This window comes from Kryptolebias marmoratus, linkage group LG1 (genome assembly GCF_001649575.2).
Source record: "Kryptolebias marmoratus isolate JLee-2015 linkage group LG1, ASM164957v2, whole genome shotgun sequence".
NCBI classification, from domain to species: domain Eukaryota; kingdom Metazoa; phylum Chordata; class Actinopteri; order Cyprinodontiformes; family Rivulidae; genus Kryptolebias; species Kryptolebias marmoratus.
Genome location: NC_051430.1, coordinates 33,030,382 through 33,038,237, shown reverse-complemented (window position 1 = coordinate 33,038,237; position 7,856 = coordinate 33,030,382). Strand labels below are relative to the sequence as shown.

The 7,856-nt window shown below is 38.5% G+C and overlaps 2 protein-coding genes across 3 annotated transcripts in view; one reads left to right on the top strand and one right to left on the bottom strand.

Moving 5' to 3' along the window:
• Window positions 1-1,281, bottom strand: part of LOC108241852 — a 5,404-nt gene extending 4,123 nt beyond the window's left edge. Inside the window, exons 1-2 of the mRNA XM_017426303.2 lie at window positions 1,205-1,281; window positions 737-980 (exon numbers count right to left, since the gene is read on the bottom strand). The gene's annotated coding sequence lies outside the window, so the exon portion shown is untranslated. The remainder of the gene's footprint in view (window positions 1-736; window positions 981-1,204) is intronic.
• A 1,234-nt stretch (window positions 1,282-2,515) lies between these two features.
• The window catches only part of lamb4 (laminin, beta 4), a 40,760-nt gene continuing 35,419 nt past the window's right edge, over window positions 2,516-7,856 (top strand). The window contains exon 1 of one of the 2 annotated variants that reach the window (XM_017426358.3): window positions 2,516-2,585. The gene's annotated coding sequence lies outside the window, so the exon portion shown is untranslated. Of the gene's footprint in view, window positions 2,586-2,609; window positions 2,685-7,856 lie in introns of those variants that run through there. The other variant, XM_017426357.3, reaches the window with a different exon arrangement.

The window sequence follows — 7,856 nt, the reverse complement described above, 5'->3', positions numbered from 1 at the left end:
GGACTCAGCTGTCCACCTACACCTCAAGGATAAGGGACACTCCTTTGAGGACCAAAATGTTCATATTTTGGACCGAGAAGACAGATGGTTCGAGACGGGGGTAAAAGAAGCCATCTATGTCAAAAAGGAGAAACCAACATTAAACAGAGGAGGAGGACTCAGATTTCAGCTTTCAAAAACATATAATGGAGCTTTAGGCCTGATCCCCAGTCAGTTTCACTCCAATCAACACCTGCATTCATGTGACAAGAGTGGCCCCTCAATGAGTCAGACAAACAAGGACTCTAACGAGCCTCTATTGTTAGGAGAGTGAGAACAATCTGCAAGCAATCCAGCTTACATCACATCTCAGCTTTAAAAGCTCAACTCCACCCTCTCTATTTCTGAACTGAGAAAGCTCCTCGGATGAGAAGCGAAACGTCTTCAGCTACAGAATAGAAGTCCAGTTGTTTTTGTTTTTTAACTTTTTTTTTTAATAAACTTCCTCAATATTCTCCATGCGATCACTTATAATGTTACAAATTTATTTCGTGAGTGTAACACAAGCATCCATTTTTTTTTTTTTACGATCTCTGCTGTGGTGTTACTATTATGTGGAATGGGGTCATACTGTAGTCTTAAAGCTTCACATTTTGCTCGAATGCCTTCCTGTAACTCGTTAAGTTCTTCTACTTTTTCCTAGTTTCTCTTGCTGCCAGCTTCCAAGAATCAGAAACCTTGTCAAACGCTTTCTTACGTTTTTTTTATTCTCTTGAATATGCATCTCTTGGCCTTTTTCTGTTAGTTTCCTTTCTCGAGAACTGGTCCTGAGCGGCATATCTCCAGGATAGTCTGTTTTTAGGTTAGCTCGTACAATTCCTTTTCTTGCCTGAGTGAGAATGTCGATGTGAGCGAAGTCGGCTGTGGTTCCAGATGGGTTATCCTCAGCTTCACTGCAGAAAGATCTGGTCTCTGGCGGTGAGTTTTCACCGCAGCGGCCCCTTGAATGAACAAACCGGACGCGGGGAGAAAATAATAATAAAAAACCAACATTATTTAACATGTTCAGATACAATAAAATCACTCTTGAGCCTTTCACAAACACAACAACATACCACATTTCATGTATACAATTAAACATGCTTATGTTCACAAAATGAATAAGTCATTCTTAACTTTTCAACATGATTTCCCACTTTAAACACATAACATATCTGTCACACACCTCATTCTGCTTTCCAAGGGCGCTAGTTGCAGCTTACACACTTTTTGTTTGCCATCTCAAGCTCTCCTCGTGGTCTCAGAACAGGAAGTGGTCTAAAAAAAAACTCGCGAAGAAGAAAATGTGCTGCCTTTGAAGTAAAACACAACTGTCCACTAGATGTCGCTGTTAAACCCCTGATCTGGAAAAATAAAGAATATTAAGCCATTTAGTAGCCATTTACACAGGCTTTAAACTTACAGCTGTTTAGAATATAATAACTAATTAATTAAGGATTAATTAATCACGTGTTGCAGCAGGTTTTTAATGATTTCATTCATTTATTTATTTATTAACCTTGTGATGTCATGTGTCTGGGCAGTGTAAGCCCTCTGTTCAAGGCTAATTTCTCCCAAAGGAGACAAACAATAGGGTTGCCAACTGTCCCGTATTTCAGGCAAATAAGGTGCATCCCGTACGGATTCACGGGAAAGATGGAGATGTGAAATAGAAATATATGCATCTTCCCTTATTTCTTTTTATGCGCCATAATACGTCTCATAAAACAGTGAATATATTGCAGAAAATCATAATTTATTCCATACGCAATAAATTTGGTGCTTGCTTGCTTACCCTGCAGGGGTGTCTGTGTGCTCAGGAGCTTGCAGACTCCAGCTCTGGGTTTGGCCCCTACAAGGCCGGGATCCACGTTCTCGAAGTACGGTGGGGAAGTAGGACGTACGATGCATGGGCACCGTCCACACGCAAAGAAGTGGGCGATCTTTGCAACCTGGTGCCGTCGTAGAGGGCAGGACCCAGCACAGGGTTCAGTCTCTGACATACTGGCTTTCCTGCAAGCATTCCTGGATTGGGGACGGTCTCCGTCTACCTTGAAGGTGTATGTAGCCGCCATTTCCTGTTGGCTTGTTGGGCTTAATGGCTGTTCAGTGGGCCAAGATAAGGACATTGAGCGTAAGAGCCCACGATTCACTTCCTAAGAAGGGATCGTAAGAAGACAGTGTCTCAAAATGGGAACTCAGGCCCCATCGCCTGACGGCACAAATGTAGCCCAGTTACCTCAATAATCATGAAAAACAATAAAAATAAAGTGTCACTTGTTTTGCACGCCTGGACAAAGACATCAGTCCTTTTCTCCGTCCTCCGTGCTGCATGGCTGATGTCACAGTTGTTAAGGTACAAACTACTGATAACTATAAGACAAAAATGACTGAACTATCATTTTAAGGAGAAAACACTGAAGGGTTTTTCACTCCATGCAGGTAAAGGGTGCCCTGTGGTCCTTGCCTCTCAGTGGCTGACAGCTTCAGCCTCAGGCAGTGTGTGTCTCAGGTGTGCTGTTACCTGCCCAGGTGTGCTCATTCTTTCAGGACGGCATCAGAAGCAGGTAGGTCCACTTTCACTCTCACAAGTCTCTTCTTAGTCCTGTGTTGATCTGTTTACTCCACTAAACTGATGAATTCTGCAGGAACACTGAAACAAACAGGTGAGACAACTAAAATTATTCACGTCAATGTTTCTCATGCTGCTCAGATAAAACCTGCTGCAGAATCTAAAACTCTGAATTTGCTTCATAGAGCTAAAACATTTAGCTTCTTGTTGGGTTTTATTTTCCGTAAGAAGCATTTTCACATACTGTAGCTGCAGGCGCAGCAAAACAACATTCATTCAAAAAACTGCTGAAAACATGAAAAGGTTCTAAAATTAACACATTTGTTTTTTTTATTGTTAAGAATTTGGGAAGCTGGGTCATTTAAAGAGTTTAGATGTTTTAAACTGGTTACGTTATTATTAATAGAGGGATTAAAGAATGCTAAAATGAATGTCTTACCAATAAAACCCTTTCAGTTGATCTATAAAATTAAAGGCCTGATGGTATACCAGCCTTTCATATCAAAGTTTCAAACTATGTTAAAAAAATAATGATGATGTAGCTATTTCGGTCAAACATGGCAAAATGAAATTATGCACAATCTCAAAAACTATTGCAAGATGTGTTAACGCTTGGACATTGTGTTGTGAATAATGCTCAGCTACCACCGTCTCAAATTTTAGCTCAATATCTGTAGAATGGACAGAGTTATAGCCAGGGGCGTCACTAGGTTTTAAGGACAAGGGGGGCTGAGCCCCCAGGAGTTGCACAGGATGTGAGCAAACGTAGTGGGCGAGAACAAAATTTCTCAAACAGCTAACAAAACCTGAGTTGCTTTCCCACATTTTTGGACACATTTAACAGATACCTTACTGTGTAAACGTTTTAAGCAACCAATTATATTTTTATTCAGAACATCAACAAACAGGAAATATGTTTACAGTTTTAACAAGAAAAATTAACATTTTTTTATTTTTATTTTGTGAATTGAATATTACTATAGTGTATTAAATGCCAGCTAATGTACACTATAATGTTTGGTGCTGGTGTATACCCAGTTATGAAGTCTAACTGTGACTTTATATATTATATAAAATCTCTCAGTTATTCCACAGCACTGATTTAGATTAACTGACACAAGAATACTTCTGAAGAAAATATGAACAAGTGGAATGGATTTGATAACGACGCACCAAAGAGGATCTCTACCTTACACTGTAAAGAAAAAGAAAACTGACAGATTTATGATCATATATTTGAGTTAATAATGAAATAATATATGGTTATTTATTTAAACTTATATTCTGGCCACATTATATTGAATTTTTGTAAAAAAAAAAAAAAAAGAAATTCACACCAAAATTATTTAGGGGGGCTTGAAAACATTTTAGGGGGGCTGAAGCCCCCCTAAAACAGGCCTAGTGACGCCACTGGTTACAGCCATTTTTGTGTTTGCTGATATCAACTTGCTTTGACAGAAACCTTAAGATCGACTCCAAAAAGGTATGAAGTTGTAGACATGCATCTAAACATGATTTTCTAAAGGATTACATGAAATCTGTTCAGTGGTTCAGGAGATATTTGACTAATACATGGACAAGTTAATGACAAGTTAATCAGCTACTACCACACCAGGTTTTCACTCAATAGCTGTAAAATTAACTGAGATATTGTCTTGGGGTGTAAGGTTCTTGAATTGGGTTGACTCCAAAATGTAATCAGTTGTAGATGTATATCCAGTGGTTAATATCTGAAAACTTCATTAAATTTTCTCCAGTGGTTCATAAGAAAATTTTGTTATCAGAAACCTGGATTTTGCTTTAGGTGGTAGGTGATATTTAACGGACAAGAAGTCCACATATAGATGGATTGACACAACAAACACCAAATAGTGTTTTCTCTAAACTTTGATCCTGATTCTGGGTTCAGAAAAAAAAATCTACATATTCCTATTAATGTAACAGAAACTTAAATACTACGCACAGTTGATGATAAAAGACTGTGTTTGAATATAAAATAAATCTATTTTAAAAGCAACATAAAGCTGTATTATTGATTATAGTCAGCAACATTTTCAGCATTTACAAAAAGCTGCTTTCTGATTTCCACCAATAGAGTAAAGTAGAATTTTATATTCTTGTGATTTTTGATTTGCAGTTTAAAACTGTGCAGATAATAAGTCTGTGAAATATTATTTTACCTATTTAACCCCCCTGAAAATGATTTATTTCCTCAGTGCAGAAAGACAACGATGGAGCAATAATGTTTTTGTTTGCCTGTTGGCAACATAACTTATAAACCACTGAAAACCTGCAGATAATCATTGGATTTAAATCTACAACTGATTAACTTTTGGAGTCAGCCTGATCAAAACAAAATTGGCATTTATACAGTTAATTTTACAGACATTGATCTAAAAGTTTGTGTGCTTTCATAGCATATACTCTAAATGTTACTCATTGCACAAGATCTTTGATTAAACGTTTGGCATTAACTGTTAGTTTCCTCTGTTGGTCTGTAAACCAGTGGGTGGTTTATAATGAAACCTTAAGGTTTATTATGATTATTTTTTGGAGTCAGCTTGATTAAAAATTGGTGAAATAGCCAGCTAACCTCAGTTTCACAGATTTTGACCTTTAGTTTAGTGTGGTAATAGCTGACGTTGATCTCCAGCAGATTATCTGAAGATTTTTGGTTAAAACGTTGCCATTAATTATTTAGAGCCATCTCTGTCTGTTAGGAAAATATCTCATGAACCACTGCACAGATCTTAATAAAATGAGGTGGATGATATGATTTCTATCAGGAAATGCTAGGTCTTTAATTTTGTTTGTGTTTTACTTCCACCAGATGCGACACTAGCAACATTTCACAAATAGAAACAAGGTTTTTGAACCAATGATGCCGATTTTTTTCTGCTCCACGTCCACATAAATCTGAGGAACATTGTTTCCAAGTGACGTTTTCCTGCTGAGCAGCGAACATAAACAAAGACATGACCTGACAGTGTCTGAAACATGAAACATCTCTGAAACAAAAAGGATCTGATGTCGAACATTCCCTTATCTCTGATCTCCCATCTTATTTTAAATCATCCACAGAAATCTTCCAGCTTGGATCAGCAACAATCAGCAGACAGTTTAATTTGTCTGCACTGCAACTACCACTTTTCAGAGTAAAGAGAACCTCAAATATGCACCTAAATCCATTTCTTTAAGTGATTAAATCCTACGTGCTCACTGCAGAGCCCGAGGCTCATTTTCTCTTCCACATATTTTACAAAATCATCACCCATTAAATCAAGAGGAAAAAGCAGCACTGATGAGTTCAGAGTAATCCTCAGGGGAATTACTGCTTCAGCAGACAGAGAAACTATAAAATTGGAATATGATGTGCTGCCTGTCAGAATAAAATCCCAAATATCTGTATGGACAAGTTCCAGCATTTGCATTTTGTTAAAAGTTTGAACTCTCTGCAGGGAATGCTGACATTTGTGCAAAACTTAGTCCATCAACATAATCTGCAAATAACTCACAGAAAACACCCCAGTCAGTGATTTCCAGCTTACACTGCAAGGAATTGGTGGATCCCTGGGACCAGCATTTCACTATTTTGATGGCAACAGGTGTTCTTTTTACTGTTGGAGTGTATGTGGGACAGAGATGAACCTCCAAGGAGTGGAAGTGAAGTGCATCTGTATGCATCCTGTAAAAAAGATCAAGTGTTTTGTTTTCCTGATTGGCGCAGTTAATGATCTGTGCTGGAGAGGGAGCTGTGGTTAAAGTCTCTGCATAAGAAGACGAATGAGTCTGGATATTTAACTTGTAGTCCCTAAATCACAAGCCATTTCAGCGTGTGCCAACAGAGGAAGGTAAACAAGTTGTTAAACTGCAGAGAATTCCCAACACAAGTCATATGGTCTATTGCTCACTTCCAGGAGTTCAATGTTTTTGGTACAGACTTGATCTTGTACTGTAGCCAGGGTTACACCATTTGTTGTTGGTAAAAATAGCAAGCCCCCCCTCCTCTCCCTTTTGGTCTTTTTGGTGTCCCTGTCTTCTCAGATCATCCTGAAGCCACTTATACTGGTGATGGGCTGCAGGATAAAGTCACATTTCACAAACACAAAAGACTTTTTTCCTAAATCCCTCTCTGACTCCTGACTAGGGACTTGAGTTCATCCACCTTGTTGTTCATGGAGTGGACATTTCTTATAACAAGAGTCAGTCTAAAAGTATCCCTCCATTCTGCCTTCTGTCAGGATTTCTTTGTGTTTTTTCTCTGTATCTCCTGACTTTCATCCCTTACTGGTTTACTGCTTTGGTTGCTCCTGGTTTATGCTGACAGTCAGACAATCTGCTACTGCTGGGAAAAGCCTTTCTCCGGTCGAATCTTCTTTGGTTTCATCTCTTGGATCAGGTGACTGTGTGATTATTTCTGGTGTATTGTTCAAGGACTTGTGAGCTGACACCCTTGGTAGTATTCCACTGAGAAGCAGGCTGTTATGTTTACTACAATAAACGAGACAATCTTTGAAGAATAGTTGAAAGGTACCAATGCAGCTACTGTCAGAAAATCCAACATCCATCAACTTTCTTCCGTAAACCCCAAAAAGGAATTTGGAACTTCTTTTTGTAATAATCTAAGAATGCAAACATTTTGATATAAAGAAATTTAATTCTAACCAAGGGAGGAACAGTTTGTATGTTACAAGTCCGGTGGAAACAACCGCCCACTGAGGCAACATTACAGACATGTTTTATGAACTCCTTTCGGCTGGAAGGTGCATTATCTCCAGCTGTACAAACTATTCGCAGTCAGAAATCTAACTGGTGACAGGGAAAGTGTCTATTCTTTATCTTTGTGGCAGGACTCTTTAATTGCAGGTTCTTCTCTTTATGTCAGGGTGTGGAGGAAATGACCCACAGCTGCAGTTGTACAAATAAAGCCTCGTCTCCCACCACCTGTTTTCTTCTAAAGCAGGATGATTAGAAAAACAGAAAACCTCTCCTACTAAGGCATAACCTTTTAAACTCTTAGTACATACGATACCACAGCTATCAAAGGTCCCACTGTTTTACCTCCAGTTTATGCCTAAAACACATTTTAACCAGGGGTGGAAATTAAAAATTAAAAAATTTTTTTTTTTACCAGCCACTCAAATATTTTACCAGCCACTATTTTTTGTTGTGACAAAAAGTAATTTCATATGATGATGATGATGGAGGTGGGTGGAAGCAGTTGTGGTGCCCTACAAGCTGAACAACTCCTCTTTCTGGACACTGC